Here is a 13,800-nt window from a genome sequence, read left to right on the forward strand (position 1 = left end):
TTATTCTTTAATCAATTTCTTCATCCAAAAAATTATTTTTCTTCTTTAAAGATTTTTTTCCCTATACAGTAATAAATTCCCTTCCCTTTTTTGAACAGTCTGATCCATTTTGCTTTATTTTTTATTTTGCATCAACTCTTGTTCACCCTTAATGCCTCTAGTCAGTTAGTTCCTATTTTGGAAGTTTTTGTCATCGTTTACACTTGTCAGAGTACTTCAGCTCTTGTCTTTGCAGTAACTATTATTATGTTACCGGGAGGGCTTAGTTGGATTGCCAGGCATGCTATGACTCTTGGATTTCTACTACTTACTTTCATACAGCACTGTTTGTGCCCGATCCTGTCCGATCTTGGAAGCTAAACAGTGCCCGGCCTGGTTAGTACAAGGATGGGAGACCTTCTTAGAATACCAGGTACTGTAAGTCAGTTTATCTGCATTCCATGGAATCCAGCTCATCCTCTCCAATGGACACCACCATAACAACTGGCAAATGCAACAGCCTGCCTCACTACCCCATTAGTTTATGTCTAGAGCATCATTGCTCTTCCCCTTGGGCATAGTCCCTTTGTATACATAAGGGACAACACACTTTGACCCTAGAGGTTTTATTAAATGCCATTTTTCACACATTTTTCAGTATTCAATTAACACCGCACAAAGTGATTTGGATCCAAAGACTTTTGGCTGTCCCATAAGTTTACCCATTTTTAGTCAGGTATATAAGGTATATGCCTAACCATCCTTTGTGGACACCAGAGATTGTCTTCTACTATCTCTTTCTAAATATAGGTGTCATCACCAATTGATTCCTTTACATACGAGAGTAGTAACATGCTCTCATTTCATTTTTTCTCTGACTCAGGTCCTCTTTATGCAAAGCATCATTGTAGGATCTGTATCGGCATGTTGTCATGTATTGTTTTACAGCAGCATGCTTGTTTTTATTCACAATATTTTTTTTACACTCATATTCTTCTACACATATTTGTGATGCCTCACCACTAGTTACTATTGATACATTTATGTTTTGTCTGTCCCTGTTGTTTATTCACACACCCTCATTCCTCCACTGCTTTGTTTATTATTATTTTTCCCTTGGTGTCCTGCTATAAGTTTTTACCCAGCTTTGATTTGGTGTCATCTTTGTATATTTTTTTCCTTATAATTCTGTGAAGTTTAGACATTTCACAGCCACATACTTCCCCTCCTGCTCAGAGTGTCTGGCACTCAGCAGAGTGGTATCAGTAGGCTGCGCCATGCCGATGACATGTGACGTCATCAAGCAGGATGGGACGGGCTGGTCGCATGCCGATGACATCACCTGTTGGGTGACACCAGACAGAACGCGGGAGAGTGGCTGGGTTCTAACTAATTGCCATGCCATGTTTTTATAAAGATATGTGTTTTATGTGTTTGCACCTTGTTCTTGATAAAAGTATGGAAACACTGAAACATTGAACGAATGCACCCTTGGTTGGTTTGAATCTTCTCTCGTGTGTGCCACTGTCTTTTTCGCTGTATTTATGTAGTATTTTTTGTACTTCAGATGGTACCAGGGCATTTGTTATGTTTATGTGGAGTGGTGGCCTAAGAAGTGTGTATGTATATATATATATATATATATATATATATACACATAATATGTATCAAGTTCTTTTAATAATATTAAGAAACATGATTCCCTTGGAAGGGTATATACTCTGTGTGCCATTTCTGAATAAATTATATGTTTTTAATATCATTTATTTTGGTGGCAATTTATGTTTTGCACGGGCACCTGCACTTTATCATATGCTGAATTAGGCAGAACCTGGATTTTTCTATGTGGTACATAGCGCTAGCACTTTTATGCACAATATCGACACTTTCAACCACTCATTATAATCTGCCAAATTAGGCATTGTTCTTTGTATCTATATGTATTGCACAGCAGTTGCACTTTCCATATACTTATTGTTTACACACAAGTCGCTTGGGATCAATTTCACTTTCATATATATATATATATATATATATATCATAGAAACTTGTTTTGTGTGCAGAATTCAGATATCAGACCGTTGAGATGATTAGTGCAAAATATCCTCTATATATTTTCAGAGTAGACCAGAAGGCCTAGGACTGAGCCTTCTGGTACTCTAACTATTAGAGGAAGTCGAGAGCAAGTTGATCAAGAGAAAGGAAAGTGGGGATAGGAGGGTGTACTGAAGAGAATGCAGTGTTAGTATAAGAAGTGAGTTGTCAATAGTAACATATTCAGTAATAACGTCAATGTGAAATAGAAGCTAGTAGTGACCTAAATAATTATCAGTCACCAATCTTGTCTTTGAAGTAGTAAGCAAGATCATGGACTATTTGCATGGGGGTATTGAATAGATTTAAATTTATTAGAGACATTTGAGGTTAGAAATCTAACTAGAGATGAGAAGTTGAGAGTATACATATTTGGCAGTGTCCAGGGCATTTCAGGAGGAATTAGCTAGCAGTAGAGGTAAGTCATGGCAGTTTTAGCTAGTAGTAAAGATGAACTAATTGATTCATAAAAGTCTGAAATTATCACAAATTTTTCATATCTACCAGATTGATCCATTAATTAATGGATTTGTACACATTTTGGAGAAAAAAAACTTCTGTAGAACATTCAGAGAAACAACAATCAATGCAAAGAAGACATTTTTAAAGAAAAGACAATCATTTGAGATTATGTAGATGGACATATTTTTTTTTATTATTTACACCTCACTCAACCTTTCTACCTAAGTGTCACAATAGATATGATTCAAATTATTCTTCATATATACTTCATCCTCAGGGATAGGTGTACTACGCCTTGGAGAGTGATAAAGTGGAGAGAGATAAAATACCAATCAATCAGCTGTAATTTTTTAAGCATAGCTTGTAAAGTGACAGTTAGAAGCTAATTGGCTGGTTCTTTGTCTCTCTCCACTTTATCACTCTCCAAGGCTTAGTACATCTGCCCCTAACTGTCTTGCAATGGAAAAAATATATGTTCTAATCAACTTTTTTTTAGTAACTATAAATATTGCAGCACATGTGGCTTCATTTATTTCAATATACATAATGCAAACTTCAATCAAATCTTGTTTGTTTAAGGATATACTGCTGGCATTAGAATGATAAATTTTTAAAATGCAAATGAAATCTGTGTAAATATACGGTATGTGTCACTAAAAATTATTTTTCCAATTGAGACAATACCTACAGTATTTCTTTGTTTGCTTGTAGTGCATTTTGATTCCTATTTTTTTAACACATTTTGATCCATTTCAGTGTGTCAGCAGCATTTTAAAATAGTTGAAATTTAGACAATCACCTTTAAAATGCAAATTATGTCAATAAAAACATATAAAAAAGCAAGAATTACATTGACTGTTTTATTAGTGTTTGTACTTGTGTTTAAAGGGATATGTTTGTTTACAGTATAAGTGTTTGCCCTATCCACATATAAGCATCTTCTCACAAGTACAAACCAGTTAAATATAAAGGAAGACAGTGAGAAATTGCATGGTAGGGCCATCATCACACCAACAACTGAGTTGTTTTGAAGAACTACCGAATACCATCTCAGTTCAGCCACTATAAACAGTAAGTTCTGTCATTGCTGTCAAATGTCATTGCTGTGGCCATCTAAGTTCCTCCTCTGATCTCAACTTGGTGATAGCAGTTGCTGTCAAACATGTAATATGTCAGTGCTTCAAAAATATAGGATAATAATAAATTAAAATAAAAACTTCCAAAATATAAGAAGTCATTTAATCATGAAGTCTACATAATATATATTTTTTTAAATAAAAAATGTTTCCATTCCTTACTTTTCTTTAAATAAACCTTTCCACCTATCAAATCAGTCCAATAAAGAATGTTAGTAATGCAGTATGTGCAATCATTCTCTATATTTTGCTTGCCTAGGTTATTTGATATACAACCACTTATGCAAATTATTACAAGAAAATCTAGAATTAGTTTTCTATATCAATTCATATATTAAAATTACTACATATTTTAAATTGCATCTCTTCGCTCGAATCAAATTATTCTACTTATTAGTGGAAATTATTTCAGTAAAATTTTTCTAAGAAACACATTTAATCTTCTATAATAACTATATATTTTCATTATTCTAATGGTATAACCAGTGGCATAAATAGGGTGGAGCAAATGGGGCATGTGCCCTGGGTGCTGGGTCAGTGGAGGCACCTGTTGCAATGTGCCCCACATAGTATAGGCCAGGTGGATTGTCACTTGCCATGCACTTGTGGCATTTCTTTCTATAAAGGTGCTGGGAAGGCCAGAGAAGACCTGTCTGTTTTCTCCAGCATCAGCATAGAACAACTGCACCCAGCTCCCATAATTCGATACAGGTACAGAAAGAACGAGGCCTTTCTTGGGTAAGTACCAAGTACTAAATAAATTATGGGAGCTGCACAATACAAAGCATGGAATTGGGCTAGAGGAACATTCTAATAATAAATACATATGAGTCTATGTGTGTGTGTTGGCGGGGAAGTTGGAAAAGGGGTGCAGTGTAAGAAAAAAAGGTGGGTGGAATACGTGAGCACAATAAGAAACATACATGATGCAGGGGAGATGCAAGGGGCTCAACAAAGAAAACACAACCAAGGGTTGGCACTTTACAGGTTGGGGGTGTGTGGTGGGGAGCACAGAGCATATTAGAGAAGTTAACTTAAAGAAAGTGGAGGGGGTAAGTAGCACAACAAAAACACAGTAGGATATGTGTGGAGAACAATAAGGAACTATAGATATGGGGCACTAAATGAAACAAACAGATAAGTGTCACTGGTAGTGTTGACATCACAAGTGTATAGGGTGTGAGGCAAAGATTGTGACAATGGTGGAAGTGATGTACAGTTTTAAAATTACATATTGCTTTGATGCTGTTCCAAGATATATAAACAAAGACATAAAAGGCAACACAAGGAAAGAATACTATAAACAGGATATATATTATGATTGTAATAGTAATGTTAGTATAAAGGCTATCTATCTAAATATATGAACCTGAAAACATCTTATGAGAATGTAATTGGTATCTAAAATCACAGATTTTTCACATAAAATATATTAATGCAAATTCACATCAACCCAAACATGGTCATCAAAGCTTGATCCCATAATGAGTCCAATATTACAGAAAATTGATGTCTCTGTACAATTCATGTACCATTTTCAAGACAAATGCATGTATATCATGTCGGTAGCATTGCAGGAAGATGCATTTGTGGACATATCTAAGAGGATAAACACCACTAAGTTGGGCAAATATATGTGTGCAAGCTATTTTGGATATGTGCCATGTGTCCTTGCCAGTGAAGGAATACATCAGCAACCTCAGGGTAAAAAAAGCAACAGCAAAATGCTGCTAGCAGGAAGAGGAATGAATAGCAATAGGTTTTAGAGAGGTAGGAAAATGTGAAAATAAATGTTATACAATTTTTTCAGGTGTTTTCTTTTTTGGCTGATTTTGGAAAAGGTATTTCTGTGGGTGAGGTGTGGTGCTGAGGAGTATTTCAGGGGCTGAGTTATTGGGGTATATTTACAAAGTGCTGACACTTTTAGCACAACATTTAAAGTGCCACAAATATAAGATGCAAAACGCTCTGGGATTTGTCCTTATATTAGTTTTGCTTCAAATTTTGAGCTGAAATCTGCCAAAAAGTGGATAGTTACAAAAGTTGCCACTATCTAAATCTAACCCAAGGTGTCAGGAAGTGATGGTGGTTTATAGAAAATACAATGGATAATTCATGGCATCAAGGAGAGATGGTAGGCAAGTGCTATTTCAAAGGGTGAGGTATGGTGCCAGGAAGTGATAGTGGGTGAAGGGAATTACAGTGGGTGAGCTATTACAGAGGAGTCCTGCTACATCATTGCTCATAGAAGGGCATTCCGGCTTCCCTGCCGTGGCATGTCAATACACATTATGGCAGATATGAGCATTGTAGCATGGCATACTGCATGCCATTAAATATTACACGCCATGCAGTACACAGTTTAACCGCTGGGTGGCAAATGCTCCACGGATGAAAACTACAGTACTGAATACAATACTGTAGCAGTGGACGGTGATCTGTAAGAAGCTGGCCAATCACATTCATGCAGTGTAAACAGTAACTTCTCATGTGCTTGAAATGTTGACTTTGTGTTAAGACTATACCGCTATAGACATTAGTGCTTATTGTACTCATTACAGGCCAACCATTCTGTATACTTTTGCTACATGGTGTAAAGACAGCTGGCCTAAAGACGCACAGACAGTTTTACATAAGGAGAGATCATTTCAGGTGCAATACTTTTAGAGTACTCTGCTCAACTTTATGCATTGCTCCGCACTTTCCTCATCCCTTCATCTCCATATTATGACATCCAGCTTTATTAGACTATAAACCACTATTGACATTTTATTGTACACTTTACCTGGTGTAAGTCGCACACTTAACATCACATACACAAAAGGTTTGGCTCCTGATATGGCTCGCGTGTGTGAGCGAGTGGTTAAGGTGAGTGCCTTACAAAGCCAGCGCTTCAGGTTTGAGGCCTAGAAAGAGATAAAATTGTTTTGTAAATCAGTATTTTCTTTTACTACTATATAGGTTTTAATAAAGGATTAAATCATTTGGTATGTGAGTCTTGTGATTTCTAAAAATACATAAATGCATTGGCCAAAAGATGCACAAACAGCATTAGATAAAGACAGAGCAATTCAATTAAAGGTTTATATAAAGGATATAAATCATGTGGTGTGTGAGTCCTGTCATTTGTTAAAGACAGAGCAATCTTTAATTTCTATGTTAAGCCACCCAGCTGCATTTTACTGTAAACCGCTATCAACTTTGTATTGTACTTATTACGGGTCATCCGTACTGTATATTGTCACTACATGGTGTAAAGACGCATGGACAGATCTTCATAAAGAGAGATAATGCCATCAAGCTGCATTACACTCTAAACCGCTTTAGACAATGTATTGCTGGATGGGGCTTCCTCCCAAACCCAACCCATCAAGAGTCATTCATCACAAATCTCACAAGGAAGTGGGGGCGGGGAACTTGTCTACAGTATGAAAGAGTTACACACTGCGATTTGTGCAATGGTCCTTGCAATTTCTATGGCCTCCAGGAGTAGTGTTTGAAATGATCACTTTCCTCATCCCTTTATCGCCATACAGCTTAATTAGACTATAAACTGCTGTTTACATTGTAATGTACACTTTACCTGGTGTAAAGTCGCACACTTAACATCACATACACAACATACGGCTGGCATGTGTGGGCAAGTGGTTAAGGTGTGCGCCTTAGAGTGCTGGTGCTTTAGGTTCGAGGCCTGGAAAGAGACAAAATTGTTTTGTAACTCAGTATTTTACATTTTTTTTCAATCTACTATACAGGTTTAAATAAATTATTAAATCATTTGGTGTGTGAGTCCTGTGATTTCTAAAAATTCATATCTGCATTGGCCAGAAGACACACACCCAGCAAAGACAAATCAATTCAAGTTGAATATTCTTAAGGAACTCTGCTGAACTCAATACATTGCTCCCAATTTCCCACCACCTGCCATTTCTACTGCTACTGTACAGTATGCCACCTAGCTGCCTAAACCACCTAAACCACTATTGACATTGTATTGTACACTTTATCTAGTGTAAAGGCACACACTGAACATCACATACTTTACACAATAGGTGTTACTGCTGATATGACTGGTGTGTGTGGGTGCGTAGGCAAGGTTAGCACCTTACAGAGTGGGCACCTCAGGTTCGAGGCCCAGAAAGGGACAATGTCATTTTTTACATCAGTTTTTTTTTTACTTTTTTTTAATATTCAATAGAGGATTAAATAAAGAATAAATCATTTGGTGTGTGAGTTCTGTCATTTATTAAAAAAACATATCTCTGTTGGCCAAAACACGTACACCCAGCATTAAATAAAGACAGAGCAATCCAAGTTCAATATTCTTAAGGAACTCTGCCAAACACAATTCATTGCTCTCAAATTGCCACCACCTGGCATTTCCGCTGTATGGTAGACATTGTATTTTACACATTACAGGGCCGTCCATACTGCACAGTAAACTGTCCTTACATGATGTGTTGTAAAGACGCACAGGAAGTTTTTCATAAAGAGGGAAAATTTCAGAAACAATACCCTTAAAGTACTTTGCAGTTTCCCCCTCCCTTTTTCTCTGTGTAAGGCCACCAAAGTCCCTTCCGCCCAAAATAAAGGCGGCATGAGTCATTCATCACAGATCTCACAGGGGGATGGGTGCAGGGAGGCTGTCTACAGTTGTTCATACAGTATTCTGTGTGGAACTCACTGCATGCTTCAGCCCCTACCATCACTCATTACTTTTCAATTTCACTGAGCTCACTGTATGGCTCGTAACCTCTCCTCAACATCATTCACTTCTATTCAATACCACCACATGCTGAGCCAGCTATTGACATTGTATTGTACACAGAGCCTAGTGTAAAGTTGCACACTTAACATCACATACGCAATAGGTGTAATTGCTGCTATAGTTGGCTTTCATGGCTGAGTGGGTAAGGTGAGCACCCCACATAGCTGGCAGCTTGGGTTCAAACTAAACAAAACAGTGGTTTTTGTAGGTGAGAAGGCACTGATGAATAATAAACAAAGTATAGAAAATACTTAAATTCTCATATGGCATGTCCCACTTGAATTTTCCAGTGTTGTGTGGGACCCTCAGGTTTATGTATATTATATATGAAAGAAAACAATTAGAATATCAACAATTCCATTACAAAAATTTTCACAGCAATCATATACTGGTTACTAAAAACGGCATACCCCACTCACTAAAAAGGTGGGTGTGATAATCATATCAAGGTGTCTTTTTCCACCATGGGATATACTTTATTTGTATGTGGGGTACGCTGTTTTGATGAATAATACTTTGTTTATTATTCATCAACGCCTTCTCACCAAAGAAACCACTGTTTTGTTTAGTCTGTATTTATTAAAAGGCCCTGTGATAACCTTTTTATTTTGTTTGGTGGTGAGGCAGCAGGTGTATGAGTGCACGGAGGTGATTTCCACATTTTTATCTAGCTCAGGTTCAAAGCCCAGTAGTGACTTTGTGTAATTTTTTTTTAATTAAATCTTCAAAACAAAATTAAGACAGATAGGTTGGCCAGTCACATTCAGTCAGTGTACAGTAAACAGTCACTGGCCAATACAGATATGAATTTTTATAAATGACAGAGCTCACACATCTAATGATTTATTCTTTATTTAATTCTATAATGAACATTAAAAAATAATAAAAATAAAAAAAATAATTAAGTACAAAATTACATTGTCCCTGCATGGCAGGGGGTGACTAGCATGACGTGCTACATTGTATATGGAGCAAAGATGTAGCAGGACACATCTGTATGCCAGGGATTGGTGGTGGGTGATGGGAATTATAGTTGGTGAATTATGGTACCAGGGAGTTGTGGTGGGTGGTGGGAATTATAGGGCGTGAGGTATGGTTTCAGGGAAAGGTGTGATTTAGGGGAAATACAGTGGATGAAGGATGGTGACATGGTTTTGTGGGGCCCTATTTTAATAAATAGAGTTCTCTAATTTCAGTGCACATCCTTTCCCCTGAAAATATTGGTGTAGCAATATCACCATATACCTGTGTCTCCCCACTCTACTCCCTGTCTTTACATTCTAACTTCTAAGAAACTTTTTATCTGTGAAGATAGAGCCAGGCGGGTGGGTTGGTAGCTTGTGTGAGGTGTGTGGGCTGCTCAGACTTATAGTACATAGAATGACTGGCATAGAGCTTAGATACAGTGATTAATAGGGGATTTTAATCACTCTGTTGAGCTGCCAGCATGACAGAGCAGTCTACACTCTATAACACTAAGTCAAATAAATGTGTGCGGTGCTCAAAAACATGGTACTGTAGATTTCCTTTTTCCTAGTAGATAGTTTTGATGCAAGTTAGTATGCTCACTGTGTTTGTAACAGTATTAACAGTGTCTGTGGATGTGTCAGATAATTATCCCCCCAGTGTCCTTGATTTTAGCACCTATATGAGGCATCTGTACACAGCTTAACCTCTATTTCTGCTCCTCCTGGGCATGCAACATATCTTCTTCCTGCTTTCATCACTGTCTCACACATTCATTTGCAGCATCCCACTACTACTACTGTGAGTCTGTCTATCAGTCATTTTCTTTCCCCTTCTTTGCATGTTTTGCCATTAAATAAGAGCACCATTTATTAGTAACGAACACACGTATTATCATGATAGACAGGTGCTCTAATTCAACATCCTGTATTGGTGTCATTATGGTTATCAGGAGATCTCTGACAAGATACTCTGCCCATCATATGTCTTTACTGTGGTGATCCTTAAATAATGCATCAGGCAGTTTTATAATGTGTGGCTGATGGAACAACAGAATTTCATGGTTTCAAAATTAAATTGCACGGTGTCAACTGTGGATACCTGACCCTAGCATTAGAACCATTGTGCTAGTATGTGGAGTGAGGTAGGATAATAAGCAAAGCCATTGTGGGTTTAATGTACATCTAGGATTTACAATTTAATTTAGTAAAATGTTATAGATTCACTCTCAGGCAGCTGAATTTGTGTTGCTGCAAGATTTAATGCAATCTAAAGTTGCCTACCCTCCAGAATGTCAAGGTGACACATGAATTTTTGGAGACCTACCATACTTCTGATTGTATGGGCAAAACTCAACAATTTCAGCATGATCCCCTGCCTTGAAAATAACGGCAGTGCTACATCACCTCATACTTTGTGAATGTTAAATTATATAATAGTGTTTGTTGTTGGTTATTCTCTTCAAATTTTTTCTTCACAACAGTTTGTGTGTGCACGTAGTATTCATTGCTGTTGCTTTGAAGTTGTTTGCATTACTATTGTGTGTCTTTGATTTATGTTTTCAGTGTGTTTCTTTGAGTACCAATATACAGTAAGATTCCAGACAGAGTTTTAATCAACAGTTTTCAATGTGCACCATTTTTTTTATGGGTGCAATGAGACCTAGTTATGCCTCTGGGTATAACCCTTATAACATTTGAAAATAATTTTGCCAAACTTTTAAATCTATAGCATAAGAATACTACTGAACATAGATATATTATTTGATTGATGTTCATCAGCAAATACAGTATACTTCCAATTTAACATCAACTAAAAAACAAGCACTAAAACAGCTACAAGATAACATCCATTTAGTTATTAAATTTACAGAATATGGTAGATGTGTGCTGGTTTAGAACAGGACAGCTTAATTTATTATGTTTTGTACCATACTGTGTACTATAGAATTCTCAAGTGCAAGCTCATCACAAACGTTAGAAAATTGTAGCTAGCATTTCTAAAGGAATAAATCAAATAATGATCATTTTAAATACGTTAAGTAACCATGGGTCCATGTGTACTATCATCTGCCCAATGTACAGAAATGTTTAACCCCCCCTGATGCTCTATTGTGTCATGTCAATGCAAATACTTTAAAATACACATTTTACTAGAAATCTACTGTACCATAATATATTAACATCTTAATTTCCAGGCACATTAGAGCAAAATGGAATGGATATAAATTTCTTACATGACAAAATAACTCTTTTTATTATAATATCTCTTACCAGAAAATTAATGAAGCAGCAAAATATTTGCTTGATGATACAGTTTAATGCCATTTATGCAACACATTTGTTTCCATTACCAGCTAACTTCCCCCCTGTATCCTTACACCCTGTTGCTTTAGTTTAGCAAGCCCTTAACAGCCAACCCACCTCCTGCTTCCAAGCCCGGTGCCTCTGGCCTCTCCATGTCCTGTCCACACCATATGCCCCTGCACTGGGCCAATTAGTCTAGGCATCCAGACCCCTTGCTATGGCAGCTGCCGCTTCCCTCAGGCGCAGTGTGCGACAACCAGCAGGATGCGATGCCGAGCCTGCATCCCCATGAACATGCGCCGGGAGCTCCAGTGCTGGTGTTCTGTCACCACCTTCACTGACACCGGCTTATGGGTGGCTCCACAAATCACCCAGGCACCCCCCACTAGGCTGCACATCATCCACATCCCAGCCCTCCCCGTGGCCCCACCCATGAGATCCCGATGGCCATTTTAGCCCCATCCAGAAGCAGGATAATGCCATGATGGCCCCTGCTGTTTTCCCTCCCACCCCCACCACATTAAGCACAGGGGGTCACCCCCTAATTCCTTCAATTCCCCTTTGTTAAATAGTCCCAGGGTGTCAGGCCCTGTGGCTTCTCCTGCAATATGTTATGTCCACCAGTTTTCCCCTGCCTGACCCCATTTCACAATCAACCCCTGGTTTTACCAGCATTTACACCCACCTCAACATGTCAGCACTGTTACAGTGGTAGTGGACCCCGCTACTCCTGGGTCCACAACCACTGTTCACCGTCTTGATCAGCTGAAGGAGGTCACACCCCATGCTTCCACCTCACGTGTTGTTATTTCAAGTCCTCGGTTTGCCACCTCAGAGTCTTCCAGGGTACCACAGGAAGTGTCTTTTGCTATTCAGATTGATCAGAAGGTGAGTCAAGTCGAGGTGGACCACCGTGTACCAAGGGACAAGCATTAGCGGGCAGTCAGTCATGGCTGGGCCTTCCTTTGCCGAATCTGGTGAGCATGTTGTTCTCCTTTTGTGCAGCATTTCCCCCATTTCCTTTGTGGATTGTAGTGATTCTTCCAGATACACCAATAGGCCCTGTAAGTTCATGGGGCATTTGGTGCAAAAGATTAAGGGTAAGCATAAAACCTAAAGAGATCTAGTACTGTATTAGCAGCTAGGGCCCTGGTTGCAGTGGGGGATATGGTCCATTGTTCGAACACAGCTATACTTAGGGGATTTGAGGTCAAAATTAGGGTGCAGAGTAGGAAAGGCAAGTTTGTAGGCATGTTCGCCATTACAGCAAATGCTAAATTGCTTAAACCAGGTGAAGGCCTTTGGGGCAGTTATGGAAGGAGCCCTTGATTCATACCTGAATTGGTTAACTGGCATCTATGTATTCACGGAAAATTTACTGGGAAACCCAGCTGGGGATACATGGATATAGTGAAATACATGCAGTATTACGAGAAGAAGCAGGAGGATCAGGCAGTGTTTCAGTTCAGATTCAAGGACTTAGAGTTTTGGCTAGAGGTCACTTAGCAGTCCAAAATACCTATGGATTTCACGATAGCCTGGAAGCAGCCCTGTCCAGCCTGTCCCGGTACTTCAATTGCTGGGCACGGTAAATGCTATGCTTTCATTAATGCCCAGTGCAACAGAGGAGTCGGGCATAGGTATAGGTGTATCTGCATGCTGTGTGCTAACGGTCATTTGGCCAGAAAATGCAGCCATATTTGGGGTCCAGGAGCAGGTGGAGGGGACACTGAAACGAGCAGCGAGGGGCCATTAATAAGGCACACTTGCCTATTATTGTGAGTGAAGTGCGGAAGTGGCTGATCACTATCCTCTTTTGGAGGAAGCGGCCTTTTTTGTTAAAGGGTTTTTATCTTACTTTTGTTTGCTCTTAACGCACAATATATATGTCGTATCCAAAAGGAATCGTCAGTCTATATGCGAGCACGTCGTTAGGAGTAAATTGGTAGCGGAGGTTAGATTGGAGCGCATGCACGGCCCTTTCTCTTCTTTCTCTTTGAGGGGGTTATGCATCTTGCCTATGGGGATTGTAACTAAGAGGAGCAAGTTTGGATTGATCTAAAATCTTTCCTACCCAGAAAGGTGATCA

General features: G+C 38.7%; 1 pseudogene; it reads left to right on the plus strand.

The window, feature by feature from the left end:
* Nucleotides 1-305: 305 nt before the first annotated feature.
* LOC148534554 (5S ribosomal RNA) lies at nucleotides 306-424 on the plus strand (annotated as a pseudogene).
* The last annotated feature ends 13,376 nt before the right edge of the window (nucleotides 425-13,800 follow it).

The sequence above is a fragment of the Taudactylus pleione genome, unplaced genomic scaffold (genome assembly GCF_031769625.1).
Source record: "Taudactylus pleione unplaced genomic scaffold, aTauple2 ptg000066l, whole genome shotgun sequence".
Classification (NCBI taxonomy): domain Eukaryota; kingdom Metazoa; phylum Chordata; class Amphibia; order Anura; family Myobatrachidae; genus Taudactylus; species Taudactylus pleione.